We start from the raw sequence: 14,169 nt of genomic DNA, 5'->3' as shown, positions 1-14,169 counted from the left end.
ATTATTTTTTTTTTAATAAAAACCGAGTCTTACCATATATTGACCGAGACCTCGAACGAGCTTTTATGCGACTCTGCATATAGTTAACGCTCGTATGAGGCTTCTATTCAAGAAATCGACTTGAATTTTTTATACAAAATAGAGCTTTCGACTATACTTAAGATACTATAAAAAAAAATTAAAAATTAAAAAATAAAAGTATTTTTTTTTCAAAACACGTTTAGTGTGATGAGTCGATCGACCCACCATACATACGCTCATAAGATTTTCAATATAGTTTAGGTCAGTGTGAGCTTATTTATACATATTTCAATTTCAATTTTTGTGACAGTATAGAATTCTTAAGCATCCTGTGTATGTTTGTTAGCAAAATCCATTTTGTCAATTTTTTGCAAAATGACGACAAGTATTAAAATTCAATCACTTATAACTCAGTAGTGTTGAATTTTGGCAAAAAGGTCTCTATACATGAAATGTTGAGAAGCCTAAAGTTCATCTAAGTAAAATATAAAAAATATATATTTTTGCTTGAAAACAAGCGATGTATCAGTTCGATCGTACCCCCATACTAGCCATTTTGAGACTTTCGGAAGAGTTAACGCTCTTAACTGTTTGGTTTCGAAGATAAAAATTTAAATTTTGAGTATCGCATAGAACTAACGTGCAGCCCCTATACGTTATGTTTAAAAAAAATATATAAAATTTTTTTTCAAAATGGCGGCTAATGTAAAAATTCAAAGTGTCATAACTTTGCTAAATGAAATCCTACTAAAAAATGTTTAATGCAAAAAGTGTTTGGAATTTTAATTTGCATATAAAAGCAATTTTTAATTATTTTTTTTTTAATAAAAACCAAGTCTTACCATATATTGACCGAGACCTCGAACGAGCTTTTATGCGACTCTGCATATAGTTAACGCTCGTATGAGGCTTCTATTCAAGTAATCGACTTGAATTTTTTACACAAAATAGAGCTTTCGACTATACTTAAGATACTATAAAAAAAAATTAAAAATTAAAAAATTAAAGGATTTTTTTTTCAAAACACGTTTAGTGTGATGAGTCGATCGACCCACCATACATACGCTCATAAAATTTTCAATATAGTTCAGGTCAGTGTGAGCTTATTTATACATATTTGAATTTCAATTTTTGTGACAGTATAGAATTCTTAAGCATCCTGTGTATGTTTGTTAGCAAAATCCATTTTGTCAATTTTTTGCAAAATGACGACAAGTATTAAAATTCAATCACTTATAACTCAGTAGTGTTGAATTTTGGCAAAAAGGTCTCTATACATGAAATGTTGAGAAGCCTAAAGTTCATCAAAGTAAAATATAAAAAATATATATTTTTGCTTGAAAACAAGCGATGTATCAGTTCGATCGTACCCCCATACTAGCCATTTTGAGACTTTCGGAAGAGTTAACGCTCTTAACTGTTTGGTTTCGAAGATAAAAATTTAAATTTTGAGTATCGCATAGAACTAACGTGCAGCCCCTATACGTTATGTTTAAAAAAAATATATAAAATTATTTTTCAAAATGGCAGCTATCGTAAAAATTCAAAGTGTCATAACTTTGCTAAATATAATCCTACTGAAAAATGTCGTATGCAAAAAGTGTTTGGAATTTAAATTTGCATATAAAAACAATTTTTAATTATTTTTTTTTTTTAAAAAACCGAGTCTTACCATATATTGACCGAGACCTCGAACGAGCTTTTATGCGACTCTGCATATAGTTAACGCTCGTATGAGGCTTCTATTCAAGAAATCGACTTGAATTTTTTATACAAAATAGAGCTTTCGAATATACTTACGATACTATAAAAAAAAATTAAAAATTAAAAAATAAAAGTATTTTTTTTTCAAAACACGTTTAGTGTGATGAGTCGATCGACCCACCATACATACGCTCATAAGATTTTCAATATAGTTTAGGTCAGTGTGAGCTTATTTATACATATTTGAATTTCAATTTTTGTGACAGTATAGAATTCTTAAGCATCCTGTGTATGTTTGTTACCAAAATCCATTTTGTCAATTTTTTGCAAAATGACAACAAGTATTAAAATTCAATCACTTATAACTCAGTAGTGTTAAATTTTGGCAAAAAGGTCTTTATACATGAAATGTTGAGAAGCCTAAAGTTCATCTAAGTAAAATATAAAAAATATATATTTTTGCTTGAAAACAAGCGATGTATCAGTTCGATCGTACCCCCATACTAGCCATTTTGAGACTTTCGGAAGAGTTAACGCTCTTAACTGTTTGGTTTCGAAGATAAAAATTTAAATTTTGAGTATCGCATAGAACTAACGTGCAGCCCCTATACGTTATGTTTAAAAAAAATATATAAATTTTTTTTTCAAAATGGCGGCTAATGTAAAAATTCAAAGTATCATAACTTTGCTTAATAAAATCCTACTAAAAAATGTTTAATGCAAAAAGTGTTTGGAATTTTAATTTGCATATAAAAGCAATTTTTAATTATTTTTTTTTTAATAAAAACCGAGTCTTACCATATATTGACCGAGACCTCGAACGAGCTTTTATGCGACTCTGCATATAGTTAACGCTCGTATGAGGCTTCTATTTAAGAAATCGACTTGAATTTTTTATACAAAATAGAGCTTTCGACTATACTTACGATACTATAAAAAAAAATTAAAAATTAAAAAATAAAAGTATTTTTTTTTCAAAACACGTTTAGTGTGATGAGTCGATCGACCCACCATACATACGCTCATAAGATTTTCAATATAGTTTAGGTCAGTGTGAGCTTATTTATACATATTTAAATTTCAATTTTTGTGACAGTATAGAATTCTTAAGCATCCTGTGTATGTTTGTTAGCAAAATCCATTTTGTCAATTTTTTGCAAAATGACGACAAGTATTAAAATTCAATCACTTATAACTCAGTAGTGTTGAATTTTGGCAAAAAGGTCTCTATACATGAAATGTTGAGAAGCCTAAAGTTCATCTAAGTAAAATATAAAAAATATATATTTTTGCTTGAAAACAAGCGATGTATCAGTTCGATCGTACCCCCATACTAGCCATTTTGAGACTTTCGGAAGAGTTAACGCTCTTAACTGTTTGGTTTCGAAGATAAAAATTTAAATTTTGAGTATCGCATAGAACTAACGTGCAGCCCCTATACGTTATGTTTAAAAAAAATATATAAAATTTTTTTTCAAAATGGCGGCTAATGTAAAAATTCAAAGTGTCATAACTTTGCTAAATGAAATCCTACTAAAAAATGTTTGAAGCAAAAAGTGTTTGGAATTTTAATTTGCATATAAAAGCAATTTTTAATTATTTTTTTTTTAATAAAAACCGAGTCTTACCATATATTGACCGAGACCTCGAACGAGCTTTTATGCGACTCTGCATATAGTTAACGCTCGTATGAGGCTTCTATTCAAGAAATCGACTTGAATTTTTTATACAAAATAGAGCTTTCGACTATACTTACGATACTATAAAAAAAAATTAAAAATTAAAAAATTAAAGGATTTTTTTTTCAAAACACGTTTAGTGTGATGAGTCGATCGACCCACCATACATACGCTCATAAAATTTTCAATATAGTTAAGGTCAGTGTGAGCTTATTTATACATATTTGAATTTCAATTTTTGTGACAGTATAGAATTCTTAAGCATCCTGTGTATGTTTGTTAGCAAAATCCATTTTGTCAATTTTTTGCAAAATGACTACAAGTATTAAAATTCAATCACTTATAACTCAGTAGTGTTGAATTTTGGCAAAAAGGTCTCTATACATGAAATGTTGAGAAGCCTAAAGTTCATCAAAGTAAAATATAAAAAATATATATTTTTGCTTGAAAACAAGCGATGTATCAGTTCGATCGTACCCCCATACTAGCCATTTTGAGACTTTCGGAAGAGTTAACGCTCTTAACTGTTTGGTTTCGAAGATAAAAATTTGAATTTTGAGTATCGCATAGAACTAACGTGCAGCCCCTATACGTTATGTTTAAAAAAAATATATAAAATTATTTTTCAAAATGGCAGCTATCGTAAAAATTCAAAGTGTCATAACTTTGCTAAATATAATCCTACTGAAAAATGTCGTATGCAAAAAGTGTTTGGAATTTAAATTTGCATATAAAAACAATTTTTAATTATTTTTTTTTTAAAAAACCGAGTCTTACCATATATTGACCGAGACCTCGAACGAGCTTTTATGCGACTCTGCATATAGTTAACGCTCGTATGAGGCTTCTATTCAAGAAATCGACTTGAATTTTTTATACAAAATAGAGCTTTCGAATATACTTACGATACTATAAAAAAAAATTAAAAATTAAAAAATAAAAGTATTTTTTTTTCAAAACACGTTTAGTGTGATGAGTCGATCGACCCACCATACATACGCTCATAAGATTTTCAATATAGTTTAGGTCAGTGTGAGCTTATTTATACATATTTGAATTTCAATTTTTGTGACAGTATAGAATTCTTAAGCATCCTGTGTATGTTTGTTAGCAAAATCCATTTTGTCAATTTTTTGCAAAATGACGACAAGTATTAAAATTCAATCACTTATAACTCAGTAGTGTTAAATTTTGGCAAAAAGGTCTTTATACATGAAATGTTGAGAAGCCTAAAGTTCATCTAAGTAAAATATAAAAAATATATATTTTTGCTTGAAAACAAGCGATGTATCAGTTCGATCGTACCCCCATACTAGCCATTTTGAGACTTTCGGAAGAGTTAACGCTCTTAACTGTTTGGTTTCGAAGATAAAAATTTAAATTTTGAGTATCGCATAGAACTAACGTGCAGCCCCTATACGTTATGTTTAAAAAAAATATATAAATTTTTTTTTCAAAATGGCGGCTAATGTAAAAATTCAAAGTATCATAACTTTGCTTAATAAAATCCTACTAAAAAATGTTTATTGCAAAAAGTGTTTGGAATTTTAATTTGCATATAAAAGCAATTTTTAATTATTTTTTTTTTAATAAAAACCGAGTCTTACCATATATTGACCGAGACCTCGAACGAGCTTTTATGCGACTCTGCATATAGTTAACGCTCGTATGAGGCTTCTATTTAAGAAATCGACTTGAATTTTTTATACAAAATAGAGCTTTCGACTATACTTACGATACTATAAAAAAAAATTAAAAATTAAAAAATTAAAGGATTTTTTTTTCAAAACACGTTTAGTGTGATGAGTCGATCGACCCACCATACATACGCTCATAAAATTTTCAATATAGTTTAGGTCAGTGTGAGCTTATTTATACATATTTGAATTTCAATTTTTGTGACAGTATAGAATTCTTAAGCATCCTGTGTATGTTTGTTAGCAAAATCCATTTTGTCAATTTTTTGCAAAATGACGACAAGTATTAAAATTCAATCACTTATAACTCAGTAGTGTTGAATTTTGGCAAAAAGGTCTCTATACATGAAATGTTGAGAAGCCTAAAGTTCATCAAAGTAAAATATAAAAAATATATATTTTTGCTTGAAAACAAGCGATGTATCAGTTCGATCGTACCCCCATACTAGCCATTTTGAGACTTTCGGAAGAGTTAACGCTCTTAACTGTTTGGTTTCGAAGATAAAAATTTAAATTTTGAGTATCGCATAGAACTAACGTGCAGCCCCTATACGTTATGTTTAAAAAAAATATATAAAATTATTTTTCAAAATGGCAGCTATCGTAAAAATTCAAAGTGTCATAACTTTGCTAAATATAATCCTACTGAAAAATGTCGTATGCAAAAAGTGTTTGGAATTTAAATTTGCATATAAAAACAATTTTTAATTATTTTTTTTTTTAAAAAACCGAGTCTTACCATATATTGACCGAGACCTCGAACGAGCTTTTATGCGACTCTGCATATAGTTAACGCTCGTATGAGGCTTCTATTCAAGAAATCGACTTGAATTTTTTATACAAAATAGAGCTTTCGACTATACTTACGATACTATAAAAAAAAATTAAAAATTAAAAAATAAAAGTATTTTTTTTTCAAAACACGTTTAGTGTGATGAGTCGATCGACCCACCATACATACGCTCATAAAATTTTCAATATAGTTTAGGTCAGTGTGAGCTTATTTATACATATTTGAATTTCAATTTTTGTGACAGTATAGAATTCTTAAGCATCCTGTGTATGTTTGTTAGAAAAATCCATTTTGTCAATTTTTTGCAAAATGACGACAAGTATTAAAATTCAATCACTTATAACTCAGTAGTGTTGAATTTTGGCAAAAAGGTCTCTATACATGAAATGTTGAGAAGCCTAAAGTTCATCTAAGTAAAATATAAAAAATATATATTTTTGCTTGAAAACAAGCGATGTATCAGTTCGATCGTACCCCCATACTAGCCATTTTGAGACTTTCGGAAGAGTTAACGCTCTTAACTGTTTGGTTTCGAAGATAAAAATTTAAATTTTGAGTATCGCATAGAACTAACGTGCAGCCCCTATACGTTATGTTTAAAAAAAATATAAATTTTTTTTTCAAAATGGCGGCTAATGTAAAAATTCAAAGTGTCATAACTTTGCTAAATGAAATCCTACTAAAAAATGTTTAATGCAAAAAGTGTTTGGAATTTTAATTTGCATATTAAAGCAATTTTTAATTTTTTTTTTTTTAATAAAAACCGAGTCTTACCATATATTGACCGAGACCTCGAACGAGCTTTTATGCGACTCTGCATATAGTTAACGCTCGTATGAGGCTTCTATTCAAGAAATCGACTTGAATTTTTTATACAAAATAGAGCTTTCGACTATACTTACGATACTATAAAAAAAATATAAAAATTAAAAAATAAAAGTATTTTTTTTTCAAAACACGTTTAGTGTGATGAGTCGATCGACCCACCATACATACGCTCATAAGATTTTCAATATAGTTTAGGTCAGTGTGAGCTTATTTATACATATTTGAATTTCAATTTTTGTGACAGTATAGAATTCTTAAGCATCCTGTGTATGTTTGTTAGCAAAATCCATTTTGTCAATTTTTTGCAAAATGACGACAAGTATTAAAATTCAATCACTTATAACTCAGTAGTGTTGAATTTTGGCAAAAAGGTCTCTATACATGAAATGTTGAGAAGCCTAAAGTTCATCTAAGTAAAATATAAAAAATATATATTTTTGCTTGAAAACAAGCGATGTATCAGTTCGATCGTACCCCCATACTAGCCATTTTGAGACTTTCGGAAGAGTTAACGCTCTTAACTGTTTGGTTTCGAAGATAAAAATATAAATTTTGAGTATCGCATAGAACTAACGTGCAGCCCCTATACGTTATGTTTAAAAAAAATATATAAAATTTTTTTTCAAAATGGCGGCTAATGTAAAAATTCAAAGTGTCATAACTTTGCTAAATAAAATCCTACTAAAAAATGTTTATTGCAAAAAGTGTTTGGAATTTTAATTTGCATATAAAAGCAATTTTTAATTATTTTTTTTTTAATAAAAACCGAGTCTTACCATATATTGACCGAGACCTCGAACGAGCTTTTATGCGACTCTGCATATAGTTAACGCTCGTATGAGGCTTCTATTCAAGAAATCGACTTGAATTTTTTATACAAAATAGAGCTTTCGACTATACTTACGATACTATAAAAAAAATATTAAAATTAAAAAATAAAAGTATTTTTTTTTCAAAACACGTTTAGTGTGATGAGTCGATCGACCCACCATACATACGCTCATAAAATTTTCAATATAGTTTAGGTCAGTGTGAGCTTATTTATACATATTTGAATTTCAATTTTTGTGACAGTATAGAATTCTTAAGCATCCTGTGTATGTTTGTTAGAAAAATCCATTTTGTCAATTTTTTGCAAAATGACGACCCCCATACTAGCCATTTTGAGACTTTCGGAAGAGTTAACGCTCTTAACTGTTTGGTTTCGAAGATAAAAATTTAAATTTTGAGTATCGCATAGAACTAACGTGCAGCCCCTATACGTTATGTTTAAAAAAAATATATAAAATTTTTTTTAAAAATGGCGGCTAATGTAAAAATTCAAAGTGTCATAACTTTGCTAAATGAAATCCTACTAAAAAATGTCTAATGCAAAAAGTGTTTGGAATTTTAATTTGCATATAAAAGCAATTTTTAATTATTTTTTTTTTAATAAAAACCGAGTCTTACTATATATTGACCGAGACCTCGAACGAGCTTTTATGCGACTCTGCATATAGTTAATGCTCGTACGAGGTTTCTATTTAAGAAATAGACTTAAATTTTTAATACAAAATAGAGCTTTCGACTATACTTACGATACTATAAAAAAAAATTAAAAATTAAAAAATAAAAGTATTTTTTTTTCAAAACACGTTTAGTGTGATGAGTCGATCGACCCACCATACATACGCTCATAAAATTTTCAATATTGTTTAGGTCAGTGTGAGCTTATTTATACATATTTCAATTTCAATTTTTGTGACAGTATAGAATTCTTAAGCATCCTGTGTATGTTTGTTAGAAAAATCCATTTTGTCAATTTTTTGCAAAATGACGACAAGTATTAAAATTCAATCACTTATAACTCAGTAGTGTTGAATTTTGGCAAAAAGGTCTCTATACATGAAATGTTGAGAAGCCTAAAGTTCATCTAAGTAAAATATAAAAAATATATATTTTTGCTTGAAAACAAGCGATGTATCAGTTCGATCGTACCCCCATACTAGCCATTTTGAGACTTTCGGAAGAGTTAACGCTCTTAACTGTTTGGTTTCGAAGATAAAAATTTAAATTTTGAGTATCGCATAGAACTAACGTGCAGCCCCTATACGTTATGTTTAAAAAAAATATATAAATTTTTTTTTCAAAATGGCGGCTAATGTAAAAATTCAAAGTATCATAACTTTGCTTAATAAAATCCTACTAAAAAATGTTTAATGCAAAAAGTGTTTGGAATTTTAATTTGCATATAAAAGCAATTTTTAATTATTTTTTTTTTAATAAAAACCGAGTCTTACCATATATTGACCGAGACCTCGAACGAGCTTTTATGCGACTCTGCATATAGTTAACGCTCGTATGAGGCTTCTATTCAAGAAATCGACTTGAATTTTTTATACAAAATAGAGCTTTCGACTATACTTACGATACTATAAAAAAAAATTAAAAATTAAAAAATAAAAGTATTTTTTTTTCAAAACACGTTTAGTGTGATGAGTCGATCGACCCACCATACATACGCTCATAAGATTTTCAATATAGTTTAGGTCAGTGTGAGCTTATTTATACATATTTCAATTTCAATTTTTGTGACAGTATAGAATTCTTAAGCATCCTGTGTATGTTTGTTAGCAAAATCCATTTTGTCAATTTTTTGCAAAATGACGACAAGTATTAAAATTCAATCACTTATAACTCAGTAGTGTTGAATTTTGGCAAAAAGGTCTCTATACATGAAATGTTGAGAAGCCTAAAGTTCATCTAAGTAAAATATAAAAAATATATATTTTTGCTTGAAAACAAGCGATGTATCAGTTCGATCGTACCCCCATACTAGCCATTTTGAGACTTTCGGAAGAGTTAACGCTCTTAACTGTTTGGTTTCGAAGATAAAAATTTAAATTTTGAGTATCGCATAGAACTAACGTGCAGCCCCTATACGTTATGTTTAAAAAAAATATATAAAATTTTTTTTCAAAATGGCGGCTAATGTAAAAATTCAAAGTGTCATAACTTTGCTAAATGAAATCCTACTAAAAATGTTAAATGCAAAAAGTGTTTGGAATTTTAATTTGCATATAAAAGCAATTTTTAATTATTTTTTTTTTAATAAAAACCGAGTCTTACCATATATTGACCGAGACCTCGAACGAGCTTTTATGCGACTCTGCATATAGTTAACGCTCGTATGAGGCTTCTATTCAAGAAATCGACTTGAATTTTTTATACAAAATAGAGCTTTCGACTATACTTACGATACTATAAAAAAAATATAAAAATTAAAAAATAAAAGTATTTTTTTTTCAAAACACGTTTAGTGTGATGAGTCGATCGACCCACCATACATACGCTCATAAAATTTTCAATATAGTTTAGGTCAGTGTGAGCTTATTTATACATATTTGAATTTCAATTTTTGTGACAGTATAGAATTCTTAAGCATCCTGTGTATGTTTGTTAGAAAAATCCATTTTGTCAATTTTTTGCAAAATGACGACAAGTATTAAAATTCAATCACTTATAACTCAGTAGTGTTGAATTTTGGCAAAAAGGTCTCTATACATGAAATGTTGAGAAGCCTAAAGTTCATCTAAGTAAAATATAAAAAATATATATTTTTGCTTGAAAACAAGCGATGTATCAGTTCGATCGTACCCCCATACTAGCCATTTTGAGACTTTCGGAAGAGTTAACGCTCTTAACTGTTTGGTTTCGAAGATAAAAATTTAAATTTTGAGTATCGCATAGAACTAACGTGCAGCCCCTATACGTTATGTTTAAAAAAAATATATAAAATTTTTTTTCAAAATGGCGGCTAATGTAAAAATTCAAAGTGTCATAACTTTGCTAAATGAAATCCTACTAAAAAATGTTTAATGCAAAAAGTGTTTGGAATTTTAATTTGCATATAAAAGCAATTTTTAATTATTTTTTTTTTAATAAAAACCGAGTCTTACCATATATTGACCGAGACCTCGAACGAGCTTTTATGCGACTCTGCATATAGTTAACGCTCGTATGAGGCTTCTATTCAAGAAATCGACTTTAATTTTTTATACAAAATAGAGCTTTTGACTATACTTACGATGCTATAAAAAAAAATTAAAAATTAAAAAATAAAAGTATTTTTTATTCAAAACACGTTTAGTGTGATGAGTCGATCGACCCACCATACATACGCTCATAAGATTTTCAATATAGTTTAGGTCAGTGTGAGCTTATTTATACATATTTGAATTTCAATTTTTGTGACAGTATAGAATTCTTAAGCATCCTGTGTGTGTTTGTTAGCAAAATCCATTTTGTCAATTTTTTGCAAAATGACGACAAGTATTAAAATTCAATCACTTATAACTCAGTAGTGTTGAATTTTGGCAAAAAGGTCTCTATACATGAAATGTTGAGAAGCCTAAAGTTTATCTAAGTAAAATATAAAAAATATATATTTTTGCTTGAAAACAAGCGATGTATCAGTTCGATCGTACCCCCATACTAGCCATTTTGAGACTTTCGGAAGAGTTAACGCTCTTAACTGTTTGGTTTCGAAGATAAAAATATAAATTTTGAGTATCGCATAGAACTAACGTGCAGCCCCTATACGTTATGTTTAAAAAAAATATATAAAATTTTTTTTCAAAATGGCGGCTAATGTAAAAATTCAAAGTGTCATAACTTTGCTAAATAAAATCCTACTAAAAAATGTTTATTGCAAAAAGTGTTTGGAATTTTAATTTGCATATAAAAGCAATTTTTAATTATTTTTTTTTTAATAAAAACCGAGTCTTACCATATATTGACCGAGACCTCGAACGAGCTTTTATGCGACTCTGCATATAGTTAACGCTCGTATGAGGCTTCTATTCAAGAAATCGACTTGAATTTTTTATACAAAATAGAGCTTTCGACTATACTTACGATACTATAAAAAATTATTAAAAATTAAAAAATAAAAGTATTTTTTTTTCAAAACACGTTTAGTGTGATGAGTCGATCGACCCACCATACATACGCTCATAAAATTTTCAATATAGTTTAGGTCAGTGTGAGCTTATTTATACATATTTGAATTTCAATTTTTGTGACAGTATAGAATTCTTAAGCATCCTGTGTATGTTTGTTAGAAAAATCCATTTTGTCAATTTTTTGCAAAATGACGACAAGTATTAAAATTCAATCACTTATAACTCAGTAGTGTTGAATTTTGGCAAAAAGGTCTCTATACATGAAATGTTGAGAAGCCTAAAGTTCATCTAAGTAAAATATAAAAAATATATATTTTTGCTTGAAAACAAGCGATGTATCAGTTCGATCGTACCCCCATACTAGCCATTTTGAGACTTTCGGAAGAGTTAACGCTCTTAACTGTTTGGTTTCGAAGATAAAAATTTAAATTTTGAGTATCGCATAGAACTAACGTGCAGCCCCTATACGTTATGTTTAAAAAAAATATATAAAATTTTTTTTCAAAATGGCGGCTAATGTAAAAATTCAAAGTGTCATAACTTTGCTAAATGAAATCCTACTAAAAAATGTCTAATGCAAAAAGTGTTTGGAATTTTAATTTGCATATAAAAGCAATTTTTAATTATTTTTTTTTTAATAAAAACCGAGTCTTACCATATATTGACCGAGACCTCGAACGAGCTTTTATGCGACTCTGCATATAGTTAATGCTCGTACGAGGTTTCTATTTAAGAAATAGACTTGAATTTTTAATACAAAATAGAGCTTTCGACTATACTTACGATACTATAAAAAAAAATTAAAAATTAAAAAATAAAAGTATTTTTTTTTCAAAACACGTTCAGTGTGATGAGTCGATCGACCTACCATTCATACGCTCATAAGATTTTTAATATAGTTAAGGTCAGTGTGAGCTTATTTATACATATTTAAATTTCAATTTTTGTGACAGTATAGAATTCTTAAGCATCCTGTGTATGTTTGTTAGCAAAATCCATTTTGTCAATTTTTTGCAAAATGGCGACAAGTATTAAAATTCAATCACTTATAACTCAGTAGTGTTGAATTTTGTCAAAAAGGTCTCTATACATGAAATGTTGAGAAGCCTAAAGTTCATCAGAATAAAATATAAAAAATATATATTTTTGCTTGAAAACAAGCGATGTATCAGTTCGATCGTACCCCCATACTAGCCATTTTGAGACTTTCGGAAGAGTTAACGCTCTTAACTGTTTGGTTTCGAAGATAAAAATTTAAATTTTGAGTATCGCATAGAACTAACGTGCAGCCCCTATACGTAATGTTTAAAAAAAATATATAAAATTTTTTTTCAAAATGGCGGCTAATGTAAAAATTCAAAGTGTCATAACTTTGCTAAATGAAATCCTACTAAAAAATGTCTAATGCAAAAAGTGTTTGGAATTTTAATTTGCATATAAAAGCAATTTTTAATTATTTTTTTTTTAATAAAAACCGAGTCTTACCATATATTGACCGAGACCTCGAACGAGCTTTTATGCGACTCTGCATATAATTAATGCTCGTACGAGGTTTCTATTTAAAAAATAGACTTGAATTTTTAATACAAAATAGAGCTTTCGACTATACTTACGATACTATAAAAAAAAATTAAAAATTAAAAAATAAAAGTATTTTTTTTTCAAAACACGTTCAGTGTGATGAGTCGATCGACCTACCATTCATACGCTCATAAGATTTTTAATATAGTTAAGGTCAGTGTGAGCTTATTTATACATATTTAAATTTCAATTTTTGTGACAGTATAGAATTCTTAAGCATCCTGTGTATGTTTGTTAGCAAAATCCATTTTGTCAATTTTTTGCAAAATGGCGACAAGTATTAAAATTCAATCACTTATAACTCAGTAGTGTTGAATTTTGTCAAAAAGGTCTCTATACATGAAATGTTGAGAAGCCTAAAGTTCATCAGAATAAAATATAAAAAATATATATTTTTGCTTGAAAACAAGCGATGTATCAGTTCGATCGTACCCCCATACTAGCCATTTTGAGACTTTCGGAAGAGTTAACGCTCTTAACTGTTTGGTTTCATAGATAAAAATTTAAATTTTGAGTATCGCATAGAACTAACGTGCAGCCCCTATACGTTATGTTTAAAAAAAATATATAAAATTTTTTTTCAAAATGGCGGCTAATGTAAAAATTCAAAGTGTCATAACTTTGCTAAATGAAATCCTACTAAAAAATGTCTTATGCAAAAATTGTTTGGAATTTTAATTTGCATATAAAAGCAATTTTTAATTATTTTTTTTTTAATAAAAACCGAGTCTTACCATATATTGACCGAGACCTCGAACGAGCTTTTATGCGACTCTGCATATAGTTAATGCTCGTACGAGGTTTCTATTTAAGAAATAGACTTAAATTTTTAATACAAAATAGAGCTTTCGACTATACTTACGATACTATAAAAAAAAATTAAAAATTAAAAAATAAAAGTATTTTTTTTTCAAAACACGTTC

The sequence above is a fragment of the Plectrocnemia conspersa genome, unplaced genomic scaffold (genome assembly GCF_051122295.1).
Source record: "Plectrocnemia conspersa isolate PC_06_02 unplaced genomic scaffold, ASM5112229v1 ptg000002l, whole genome shotgun sequence".
Lineage (NCBI taxonomy): Eukaryota > Metazoa > Arthropoda > Insecta > Trichoptera > Polycentropodidae > Plectrocnemia > Plectrocnemia conspersa.
The sequence above is the reverse complement of the archived record's forward strand: the minus strand, read 5'-3'. Positions refer to the sequence as shown.